Source organism: Hippopotamus amphibius, chromosome 8 (genome assembly GCF_030028045.1).
Source record: "Hippopotamus amphibius kiboko isolate mHipAmp2 chromosome 8, mHipAmp2.hap2, whole genome shotgun sequence".
In the NCBI taxonomy this organism is placed as follows: Eukaryota; Metazoa; Chordata; class Mammalia; order Artiodactyla; family Hippopotamidae; genus Hippopotamus; species Hippopotamus amphibius.
The window spans coordinates 17,162,062-17,175,231 of NC_080193.1; the positions used below are offsets into that span (position 1 = coordinate 17,162,062).

Here is a 13,170-nt window from a genome sequence, read left to right on the forward strand (position 1 = left end):
AGTCCATTATCTACATCTGCATTTTCACTTCCATCTTATGATGGGTTATAACCGGGATCGTGGCTGTCACACAGGAGTGTTGCCTCTGCCAAGAGGCTCTCTAGCTTTCCCGCTTCACCTTGACTCGGTGACTAACCTCACTCTTTCATTACCTTCTCCAGTCCACCAACGGACCAGCAGTCATGTAACTCCACAGTCCTTGTTACCGTCACCGCCCCCAGACCTCTCAACAGCTTGAGATTGCACCACCCCGTGCACCACCGCCCGCAAGTGTGCAAGTGTCTCATCGCTTCATCCCCCGCTGAGAGCGCTGACAGCTGCTCTACCACAGCCTACCAGGGCCAGTCAACCTACTGCCCGAGACAGGATGGGTGCTGTGCTCGCACGTGTTTGACACCCCACTCTTTCAGGGGAGAAGTCTTGATATGTAGTGTTCGCTCATTTCTGTGGTGTAGATACTGCCACCACAGCCAGCTCCGAGCTACCAAAATGATAGCCCTGACGTGTGGTTGGGAAGAGACACACACAGTCCACTCTCCCACGCTGATGTGGGTTGGCTCAGTGCGCTTACGGAATCAGGTCCTCGTGGCCAGATGGATGGTGGTTAATCCTACTCGAAGATTCCATATTTTTTTGCAGATTATCTTCCATTATAGGTTATTTTAAGGTGTTAGGTAAAGTTCCCTGTGCTATACGGTAAATCCTTGTTGCTTGTTGTATGTGTAGTAGTGTGCGTCTGTTAATCGCATGCTCCTAGTTTGTCCCTCCCTCCCCTCGCATTCCCCTTTCATAACCATAAGTTTGTTTTCTGTGTCTATGAGCCTGTTTCTGTTTTGTATATAGATTCGTTTGTATTATTTGTTAGATTCCACATATAAGTGATATCATATAGTGTTTTTTTAATTTTTAAAATTTCAATTTATGTTTTTAGAACTCTTATTGAGATATGATTGACGTGATAAACTGCATATATTTAAAGTGTACAATTTGATTTTTTTTCTAATTAGTAATGTATATATGGCAATCCCAATCTCCCAATTCATCCCACCACTACTGCCCCCGCTCACTTTCCCCACTTGGTGTCCATATGTTTGTTCTCTACATCTGTGGCTCTATTTCTGCCTTGCAAACCGGCTGATCTGTACCATTTTCTAGATTCTGCATATATGCATTAATATACGATATTTGTTTTTCCCTTTCTGACTTACTTCACTCTGTATAACAGTCTCTAGGTCCATCCATGTCTACAAATATCCCAATTTCGTTCCTTTTTATGGCTGAGTGATATTCCATTGTATATATGTACCACATCTTCTTTATCCATTCATCTGTTGAAGGACATTTAGGTTTCTTCCATGACCTGGCTATTGTAAAGAATGCTGCAGTGAACATTGGGGTACATGTGTCTTTTTGAATTATGGTTTTCTCTGGGTATGTGCCCAGTAGTGGGATTGCTGGGTCAAGTGATATCATACATACAGTATTTGTCTTTCTCTGTCTGAGTTATTTCACTAAGCATAATAATCTCTAGGTCCATCCATGTTGCTGCAAATGGTAATAGTTCATTCTTTTTATGGCTGAGTAATATTCCATTGTATATATGTACCATATCTTCTCCAGCCAGTTGTCCATTAATGAGCACTTGTGTTGCTTCCATGTCTTGGCTATTGTAACTAGTGCTGCTGTGAACATTGGGTGCATGTGTCTTTTCAAATTAGAGTTTTCATTTTTTCCAGATATATACCCAGTAGTGGAATTGCTGGGTCATATGGTAGCTCTATTTTTAGTTTTTTAAGGAACCTCCATACTGTTTTCTATAGTGGCTGCACCAATTTGCATTCCCACCAACTGTGGAAGAGGGTTTCCTTTTCGCCATACCCTCTCCAGCATTTATTATTTGTAGACTTTTTGATGATAGCCATTCTGACCAGGGTGAGAAATGGTTTTGATTTGCATTTCTCTGATAATTAGTGATGTTGCGTTGGCCATCTGGATGTCTTCTTTGGATAAATGTCTATTTAGGTCTTCTGTCCACTTTTGATTGGGTTATTTGCTTTTTTGATATTGAGTTGTATGAGCTGTTTGTATATTTTGGAGATTAACCCCTTGTCAGTGGTGTCATTTGCAAATATTTTCTCCCATTTTGTAGGTTGTTCTTTTGTGTGTTTATTGATGGTTTTCTTTGCTGTAATACAGAAGCTTATAAGTCTGATAAGGTCCCGTTTGTTTATTCTCGCTTTTATTTCTTTTGCCTTGGGAGACTGATCAAAATCCCATTTTAGAGTCTGCTTCTGAAGACCACTCCTGCACCTAACTGCTGTGGGTCAGTTTCCCTGGGACAGACTTTGAAATGGAGGTTTGCATGCAGGCTGTTCATTGGGAAGTGCTCCTGGGAGCGACACCTGTAAGCAAGTCAGGGCAGCAGGACAGGCAGAGGGCGAAGCTGAGCCAAGAAGCAATCGCAGCACAAGCTTCAGATGCTCCCGCAGGGAGCTCCGGTGTTGGGATGGCCATTTCGAGAGAGCCCAGCTTTTGAGGCAAGAGGACCAGACCTTTGTCCTCTTGCAGGAAGCAGTCACTGAATGCAGGTTTCCTCCAAGGAGGGGCATACCCTTTATTGAAGCAGCTCCCTTTGTTTGAGGGCAATTCCTGGGAAAGTACTGAGCTATGAGTCCTCAGCAGGCACCAGCACCCTGGAGAAATGGGGGCCTCTGTCTAGAGGGGCGATTCTGGGTGGCACACCGTGACATCCCCTGGAATATGTGTCCAGAAATAAAAGCTTGAATAACAAGGAGAGAGGTTGTGAAAACACAACTGAACTGACAATGAAACATGTATTCTCATGCACAGCCATCCTAAATTAACATCCCACAGAAGTGGTAGTCAGTGGAAGTCAGTTTGGGAATTGATCATCTGGTCTAAGGCCTTTTAGTCCCAGATGAGGAAACCACAGCCCAGAGAAAGGAATTGCCTTGTCTGAGATCACAGGGCGTGTTAGTAGCAGAGCTGCAACTTATATCTGCTCTAGGGCCTTTGTTCCACATTGTGCTTTTTCCTTAATGTGTATAATTTTGTTTAGTTGTATTTGAATAATGGCCATTTCCATCACTAGACTAAAGGCTGCCTGACAACAGGGGCCGTGTCTCTTTCTGCTCACTAATACATTGCCAGTGTCCAGAGCAGTGTTCATTGTACTTGGTGCTTATAAATATTTTCATTGAGTGAATGTACACGTTTCAGAATCCCTCTGGCTTTTTCTTAGGCATCAGGCTGAGGGGAAAGGGGGGATGGAAGGTGACTGGATGCATCCCTGAGAAGATCAGGTGGCTGGGCTGAGCCACGAAGGAACCTAGCTCAGAGCAGCAAGCACAGGCAGGCTTGCTGTGAGTCCACGCAGGCTTTGAGACAGACTGCTCGGGTTCAAATCCCAGCTCTGCTCCTTACAAGGCATGTAGTGATGAACAGACTTCCTAATTTTTCTGATTGCCCAAAGTAGAGACTGCAGAAATACTTTCTTCCTCTCTTAGGGATCATGTGAGGATTAAATGAGTTAATACACGTAAAGCACTTAGAACAGTGCCTGACACATGGTAAGTACTTGATGAATGGTAGCTGTGCGTGTTCCAGCCTTCATGTCCCCTGAGTGACTGTAGCTGTAGTGCAATATGAGCATGTGTCACAGGGCACAACGATCCCAGGTTCTGAATCTCAAAGGTCCCTGTTCAAGGGACCATTGGAGCAAATCTAGTGCAGGGTAGGAGCAGGGAGTCAGGGTGGATAGTTTGTAAGTGGAGGCTGTGCAAATGCAGCTGTTAGTGCTGGATTTCCATATTAATTTGAAATCTCTTCCTATTGGGATTGTTCAACAAGCCATTATTCTAATGGATGTAACCACAGGCTGTACAATAAAGCACTAATCCACCACTTAGCATAAATGCTGGCTGCATTAAGCCCTGTAATTTTTTTGAACTTTTTATTGAAATATAGCATAATACAGGAAAGCACACAAATCATTAAGCCTACAGCTCAATAAATTTCCTCCAGATGAACACACCCATGGAACCCATGCTCGCATCAAGAAAAGGAACATTACCAGGCCGCTCAGGAAACCTCCTCAAGTCCCTTCCAGTCACTGCCCCACCCCAAAGAAAATCACTCCCCTGACTTCTAGGACTTCCATTAGTGGCTCCTGTTTTGAACGTTGCGTAAGTGAGATTGTACAGCGGGCACTCTTGTATCTGGGTTCTTTTTTTTTTTTTTTCATTTGACATTATGTTTCTGAGGTCCATCCACACTGCCTCACAGAACTGGGGTTTGTAATTCTTCAGTTTCTGGGCCATTTCCGTTGTGTGAAGGTAGCACAACACGCCCATTCTGGTGTTGATGGGCATTTGAGTTGTTTGCACTTTAGGGCTGTTAGGAAGAGGGCGGCTACGAACATTCTTATGGATGTTTTTTACTGAACGTATGTATGTGTTTCTGTTGGGGAATGTACCTGAAAGTAGAAGTGTTGGCTCCCAGAGCTTCCATAGGCTCAGCTGCAGTCAATACTGCCAAACAGTTTCCCAAGCCCTATATTTTAAAGAAGTTTTTAAAATACACAAATAAGATGATTTAGAAAAACTGGAAAACATGGAGAAGTAGATATTAATAAGTAATAGAACCATACTCAGTTACACCACCTAGCAGTCATCCCTATTCATATTTTGGTATGTCAACTTTTATCAATATTTTTACGTATACATGTGTATTTTTTTTACCAAAAAATAGAACCATTCTGCATATTCCATTCAATAACCTGATTTTTTAATTTAGCAATAGATTATGAACATCTTCCATGTCAATAAATGCACATCCACAATTTCAGGTTTTAAACTTCTTAGTATTTAAATATTCAAATATCTGTATTTGAACAGAATAATATAATGCACTTCTATGTACCCATTACTCAAATCAATGGTTACCAACTTAAAGCCAATTTTGTTTCATTTACACATCATCCTCCCCTATTATTTTGAAGCATCTACCATTTTATCTGTAAATATTGAAACAACCATCTAGGAGAAGGACTAGAGAAGAGAAGGACTCTTTTTAAAACCATAAGCACAATAATATTGTTACATGTAAAACAAATAGCAATGTCTTTAATATCAAATATTAACTCAAGTACAACCATCTTAATGGTTGTATAATATTCCAGTGTAAGAATGTAGCATAATTTATCTAACCAATTTCCTATCATTGGACTTCTTGGTTGTTTTTGGTTTGCTCTCCTGCTATATAAACAATGCTTAGATGGACATCTTCAGAGTTATATCACTATATACTCTAGTTGCATGTGATAAATTCCTAGGGCATGCAGCTTTAGGGTCCTTGACCGTTAACTGAAGTCTCTAGATTTACACTGGGTTTCAGTTGCTGAAAATAGCTAGTTCGTAAGTGCTTGAAACTAATGAGCTTTTCTCATAAGAAACAAAAGCAAAGCAAAAAAAAAAAAAGTACAGTGTGAGAGGTTGATAATACCTCAGACATGACTTTTTGCCCTTTTCACCGTAGCACAGTCATCAGAAGCAAAGGAGCAGTTTATGGAGAGTAAAATGAAAACATAAAATGGTCATGAAATAACCCCCCCCCCCAAATTTACTGGCAATGTCCAGCTGAGCCATAGGCAGACCCAACGTGCATCCGTGTGATGATTTCTCTTCCCCAGGATTCTTCACATAAAATCTTTGTCCTACTCAGTGCTGCCTTTAATCCCAGCCCCTCCGTAAGTGACTATTCTGATGCTTTTCACTCAGATGAGCCTATTGTCAAAGACTACAATCCATTCATCTTTTTCAGTGCAAGGGAAAACTTCCACTTGTCCCCAACAGACTATAGCCTTTGACCACGTCTTGGTCTGGCTCTTCTCTGTAATATTAACTGGTACTTTGCAGTTATGATTTCACTTAAAAGTAAAATAAAATAAAGTTATATTAAAAAGTCAGAAACCTCACATGTTCTCCAAGCTCATCTCCAAGCACCTACTGCACAGTGCGGGAGCAGCACTTGGGCTGCTAGACCAAAAATCATCTTGCGGCCCACTGTGAGAAAAGTGACACTCTGTCATTTGTCCAACCCATGACCCACAGGAGTACAAAGCAATAATAATAATAATAATAATAATAATAATAATAAAATAGCAAGCAGTTCAAACCCTGTTATTCCAAATTAATGCTTGTAAGTATATTTCAACAGGTATTAATTTCCTCATGGCTCTATTCCAGAAGTGCATAAGAATAAGAATCATCTTGAAAACCAGTTTCCCAGTCACCTACCCCTCCCCTGATCTACTGTATTGACAGGTAGTACAATATAGCATGGCTTTCATAGCCAGCCTGTATCCCGGCTCCACCACTAACAAACTGTTTGAATATGCGCAAGCTACCTAATCTCTCTGAATCTCATTGCCCTCATCTGTAAAATGAGGATAATAATAAAACTTGGTTGTGGTAGTTAAATGAGTTAAGTGCCACATGTTTGGCACTTGGATTGTGTGTGTTAAACACACCTACAGCCAACACAGTCAGTACTCCTTGTGGCTGGTGTCACTGGGATTCTGTCCATTCTTTAGGAGAGGTTTTCCTGTCACCTGTGCGGGGACCCAGAATTTCCCCATTCCTATCCGATTGGAAGGAAAGTCAAATGCTGGAGCGCATACAACTAAGAAGCTTAGGGTGCTATAGTTTGTTCTTTGCCTTGAGAGACAAAGAGCTAGATACTTTTCAGACATTGTTTTTAAGGTAATAAAATTAGTACACAGAAAGCATTTAGAATATGAGCAACTACATCATAAGAACCATCTCTTTTGTAACCTAAAGAGGCTACAAATTTAAGTCACACTTCTTTTATTTTTCTAGCTAGCTATACGAGCCATCACATGAATTTTTCACAGGAATTCTAGTGTCTCCCTCTAGGAGCTTCACACCCTCCCCCAAGAATTGTCTAATAAATAGCTTTCTCGGTCCAAACCCAGAGGTGGGGGGAGAAAGTTGGTGCCATGTCCTCCATTGCTCCTCACAGCCATAAGGTGTCACTGTCGAGAACAGGTCCTCCAAGATCTTAGAGGCCATACTGGCCCTTCTTCCTGACATCTCACTGATTCACACCATCATAGCTCTCAAATCCCATAGGGTTTGATTAGAAACCTTCCCCCAGACACTCGGGCTACCTGCGTATGAGAGGTTACCTTTAGGGGCTCCAGAATGCCTTCTTCCTGCTCAATCTGAGGGCAGCTGCCCTAGTATATAACCATAGAGATTTTCTGGGCTTTTTCTTGTTGAAAAACTCACAGAAAGAGGACAGGTTTTTTTTTTTCTATTGAGGAGCCCAGATGTATTACATATGAGCAACTACATCATAAGGACCATCTCTCTTGTAACAGATGGAGAGTGATGTGGAATGAGACATTTTCCCAAACTCAAACCTCACCACAGCCAAACCTTGCCATCCCGCTAGGAATTGGAAGGACCCCCTTGCAAACTTACTTGCCTAGACTTTATCTTCCCAAAATTTCCCATGAAAATGAGAACCAAGCCAGCAGGAATGCTTGCAGAAGCGGTTTTCTGCCCTGAGCTTCAAAAAAAAAAAAAAAAAAAAAAAAAGCAGGACAGTCAAATCAAACAGCCTGAGAAGTGCCAAGAATGATGTTTCAGCAGGTTCCCTTAGGTTGCATCTGAGACAGACAGAGCTTTGGGGGTCAGGAAATTCTGGCTGTTTGGGTACTGCTGTCAGGCCCTTAGGTACCATTTAAAGACAAATGCATGGGCTGGCCCTTCAGCTCTTATGACTGTGTGTTTAGCTTTAGGAGTCATTCTGGGTCAGATTAGCTCCAAACAAGAGTTTCCTGGCAGAATGTGGGTGCAAAGTTAAAGAAACCAAGTAGAACATTGCTCTGCAAGATATCTTTAAATCAGAGGAGCTTAATCAGGAATCCATCAAACAAAGCCAGATCCAAATGACTAGTTAAAGTGAGAATCTGAATCTCTATCCCTTCCCTGAAACAGCCCCAAATGCACATTAGCTGCAAAGCAACCTTTAGATCCAGTGAACTTTGTCTGGAGGTCTCCTATTACCCATGCAAGGACCGGGGTGGGGAGCGGAGCAGTACATGTTCAGAACAGGGCTGCCCCTTTGCACAATTCCAGGGGCTACCATTCCCAATGTATGTTTCAGGGTGAATGGCACCCCCAAAACTCAGTTTGTAGAATACAGTGTTAATAATGGCCTTGAGGTTGTACAGTTGAGCAGTCCTTTATTGGCAGTTATACAAAGATAAAAATAAGAGCTTAAAGAGCTCTCAGGGCCTGGGGCCTGGGAGGGGAGGGTGGTGTTGGAAAAGGGATCACAGGCCCAATTATTGGTGAGAGTATCTATGCTGATTCGTAGACTAGGTACGGCCTTAAAAAGTGTGTGTTTGGACTCATTTACCTTTTCCCTGCAATACCCCTGTGGTTCTTTGAGTTTACACCCTCAGAAAGTGTTTGGTCTAGAAAAGTGAATAGCAAATGACCAGGTAAAAAGGATATAGAGCTGGGTGAGGGACCCCTGACAGAGAAAACCCACGATCGCAGTCAGCACAGGACCTGGAAGGTTGGGTGACTGTAGACACCTTTTACTAAGTTCCTGCTCTGTCTCAGGCACTGGGCTAGGGATTCATGTAAGGTCATCTCAAATGTGAGAGGAAGATGAGAGGTGAGCGTTTAATCCTGGGGATCAGATAGTAAACAGAGCAGCTTTCAAACGGAAGCAGTTCAGCAGACCTTGGGTAAATGGGGGCGGGTGGTCGCTGGCCGTGGTCCTGAGCAGAGGTTTTGCATCTCGTGGGATCCCTCTGAATGTCCCATGACAAGGACAAGCTGTGGCAGACAACCACCCCATGTCCAGGAGGCCATCAGAAGCTGCTCCTCATGGTGACAGGCAAGACCCAAGTTGTGAATTCAGAAGGGAAGCCTTTGACCACACCCCCCCGTCCCCCACCGGCTGTACCACACCTCAGGCCCCCACAGTTTCCCCTCATTCTGACACTTAGCAAAAGAGCCTTTGTGAATTCCTGAGCAGGTCTTGTTCTCCAGCCGGTAATCCCCACCATCAGTCAAGCAGAAGAACATGGGTCAGAAGCTCACAGACCAGTGGTCTTGTGCCTTATTCCATTGTCTGTTGTCTGTTTTGAAATTATAAGCCAGGGGTTCTTTGGAGATTGCCAGTGCACTCTAAAAAAGCCTCTCTACCTGCTGATGCATGTTTTCTGTCCACACTGGTAGGTCCATGAAGGACAATCCTTCCATCCCATTTAGTTATTAAGCACAATAGGTAATAATGGGCATTGCAGGGTGGGGCTTGCATTCTTTAAAAAACAAAACAAAATATTCAACCAGTTTATCTCAGAACTGAAAACTGACTGCTGAACTGTCTCCAAATGCTATGCTTTTTTTCCTCAGGTGGGGTAAGTTTCTGTGTGCTGATGGATGGCAGGAGAGGGCAGTGGTTAGGAAAACTACTATATATATAAAATAAATAAGCTACAAGGTATATTGTACAGTACGGGGAAATATAGCCATTATTTTATGATGACTTTAAGTGGAGTATAATTTACAAAACTATTGAATCATTATGTTAGATACCAGGGACTAATATAAAATTGTAAATCAACTATAATCCACCCCCCCCAAAAAAAAAAGGAGGGTGGCTCCTGGATTCAGACAGACCAGAGTGGAAATCCTGGCTTTGTCACCTTCTTATTGTGTGACTTGAGGCAGGTGGCTTCAATTCTGTGAACCTCAGTTTCTCCATCTTTGAAATTATAGTACCTGCCTTGCAGGGCTCTTGTAGGGATTCAATGAGATAATAGGCGTGATGCCTCGGGCCCTCCCTGACACTCAGAAAGTGCTCTGCAGGTAATGGCTATCCTTAGGATAATTTTCCAAGCCTAAGTCCTCCCCAGGGTTTTTGCCCTCAAGGATAGTGAGCTGCTTCCACACCCCCTCCAAGCTCTAATTTGCTTCTAAATATGATGGGGTAAATAGGCAAAAGAGGGGGTAGGGAAGTGAGGGGAGCAGGAAGAGGCACGTTACATGCCTTCACAAGGCCGACCTGCCAATCTTCCCTTCTCAACGAGGTTCCGCACTCCTAATAGCAGTTGCCTAGAAACTGGAGCTGTGGGGGCTTCTGCTCCCTTCCAGAAATCGCCCTAATTGGGATGCATATGGAATGGATTGTTGACACTTGGCAGGCTTTTATTCTTCTTCTTCCAGAAGAGATGCATAGATCTCTCATACAAATGCTGACTCACGTTAATTGAAGAGTAGCCCTGGGCCAAGGCACCTTTTAACCACAAAGGAGCTGGTGGGCACGGCAGCCTTGCTCAGCACCCTCTGACAAAATGGCCATTTTAGGTTGCTGTCACTGTGCTTGCATTTCAAGATGTTTATGAGGTTTGAGATGAGTTTTGGGGGAGGATGGTGTGTGAACAAGTGTGTGTGTGTGTGTGTGTGTAACTGTGAGGTCACAAAAGCTTGTGAAGTCCATGAACGTGTGCCATCAATCAAAGCATAACGTATGCCTACTGTGTAACCTGGTATTAAGGGCTGGATCTGTGTTCCTTTGGGGAGTTTAAACACCACTTGTAGTCATTTGGCACAAGGTAGGTCAGAGACCACCTTACGAGCTAAAGAAATAACTTGCCTGAGAGGCACTCAGGGAGCCTGTTTCATTTGATCATTTCTTCCGGAACACTGCTATATTCTAGTTCCCAGTTGGAAAAATAAATAAATTTCAGTGGCGTCCATTTATCTCCATCCTGTTTGGACGATTCAGCTCCTGTCCAGACAGTTCTTTACAGCTGCTCCATCCAAAAAGAATGCGAACGCAGCACACCAGAGTAGGGTTGTGCCATTGTTACGTGCCCAAAAGGAGGCGTTTATTTAATTCAGATCTGAGATGCAAGAATTTCAAATGGTTAGTTACTCAGGCAACAAGTATTTTCTGAGGACTCGCCATGTGCTGGTTCTGGGGACACAGAAAAGATCCAGAGATTGTCCCTGCCCTCTGAGAGCTCCATCCAGTAGTGGGGGTGGAAGGAGGGCGTGCATGGACAGAAACAAGTCAACCAGCAGCTGAGGGCAGCACATACCAGAGGTGCCTCCTCCAGCCTGGGAGAAGCAGACGCAACTTCCACACAGGGTGGGATTTACAACTGAGTATGTTCTAAAGGATGAGTAGATATTAGCCAGGTGAAAAAGAAGGAGGGGCTTTCCAAGCAGAGGGGGAAAGGCACCGAGATGAGGAAGAGCGTGCTTGTGTAGCATGATGGTGTTGCTAGAGCAGTGGGCGGCAAGGAGGAGGCTGAGGTCACGGGGCAGATCCAGCTCACGCAGAGCCCTGGAGGCTGCACTGGGAAGCCTGGAGGTGATGTGCAATCTTGGAAAGGATTGGAGGGGAAAAGAGGTCCAAAATAGGGAGGCCAGTGAAGAGGGAGTAGCAGGGGAAAGAAAATGATTTGCAGGCATGACAGCCAGGATGGAAAACTGTTGTTACTTGGACCCACAGAGAGGTACAGCCCTGCAACAAGGCAGGGTGGAGCCAGCCCAGACGGCGGGGAGCCGTGAGGACAGTGGCGCAGTGCACACATCACAGGATGTGCACCTTCATGTTTAAGAAGCTGACTCTGGTGCCCGGTGGAGGACCAAAACATCAGGGGAGCAGCGCTAAGAGGCAAAAACGTTTTGGTCATTCCTTGGGACTCCAAACCCCCAGCTAAACAGGTCACACCTTTTCAGTTCCTTGAGCGGTGCCTAAGGAGGCAGAGGGTTTAGAAGAGAACTCCTAGAGACCCACAGAGACACAGCTGTCTTTGCATCTTCCTTTTATTCATCACCAACTCACCTGTGCGTGTGCCCTTCACTGACGCCAGGAGTGGCCCTGGCAGTTAGCAATAGTGTGATGTGGCGGTAACAACCAGCCCTCCTCTGTATAAAGCAGTTTTGAGCATTTAAACAACTGTACTTTGTTGTACAGATTGTACTTTGACTTTTTAAAAAATGCTTTCACCTCTATTTCCTCATTTTTCATCTCTCACACATCAGCTAAGATAACATTATCTCAAAAACAAAAAACAAAAAACAGATGAGGAAGACAGGTTCAAGCCTGGATATGAGTCCAGAGTCCACCACACCCTGTCTGGATGAAATTGCAAAGTCACCAAGCCTCTCTGTACTTCAGTTTCCTCTCTGTGAGAGAGGACTGGTCACACTGCTAACAGCTGCCTTGGAGAATGGTTTTAGGACGTTAGAGAGATTAGTAACTTTAAAGCCTTTCCATAGTTATTGCCATGTGGTGATTATTCATGTTCTAGTGGTGATGGTGGTGGTGATAGAGGCAGTGGTGGTGATGGTTACCCTTAAATTAATAGAACAGAGTGGTTAATTATTCTGCCTAAATCACACAGCCAGTTGGTGATAGAATTAGAATTAGAACCTGGCTTTCTCATTGACCTTAATGTATGTCCCGCTTTCCCTCAAACCCATTGGCCTGATTATAATCTCATATCTTAGGCAGGGTCTCCGAGGCTGGATGTGGGTTAGTTATATTCTCTTTTCCATCTCTTGCTCCTCTTCTTTTACTGCTTTGTCCTTCTTTCCCCCTTTCTTCCTTTTCTTTAGTGAAGATCTGAGAGAGAGATTAAATAAAGGACGGATCCAGAAAAGAAAACCACTTAAAATAATTGGAAGGTCTCTGCATATCGTTTCTTATTCAGCAGACCAGAGGTTAATTCCCTGGCCCCTTAGCTTAATAAATTTCATTACTTACCATGATGACCAAGCGCTGATCCTACCACCAGCACTTACAGTGGATTCACAGACCTTTATGAATTACTGCGTAATGCAATTGACCAAATCCCCAAGTAATTGCAGTCTAATTAGACTGTTCTTGCCGCTTCTCTCAGAGGAGAGAAACTCCTAAGCTTGACACTTGAACCAAGTGCCACTTCCCAGAAGCCTGTGGGGACTTGGAGCCAAACCGCCGTCCCGGCTGTGTGCAAAGCAAGAGCGCTGTCACAGCAGTCACAGCGTCATGGAGATGGTAATAATGATGGTGAAAATCATGGTCGTTACCGTTTATGGATGATCTCCA

General features: G+C 43.8%; 1 protein-coding gene across 1 annotated transcript in view; it reads left to right on the plus strand.

Annotated features, from left to right (window-relative positions):
* Nucleotides 1-13,170, plus strand: part of CCDC60 (coiled-coil domain containing 60) — a 173,036-nt gene that overhangs the window by 79,396 nt on the left and 80,470 nt on the right. The gene's annotated exons all lie outside the window — the stretch shown is intronic.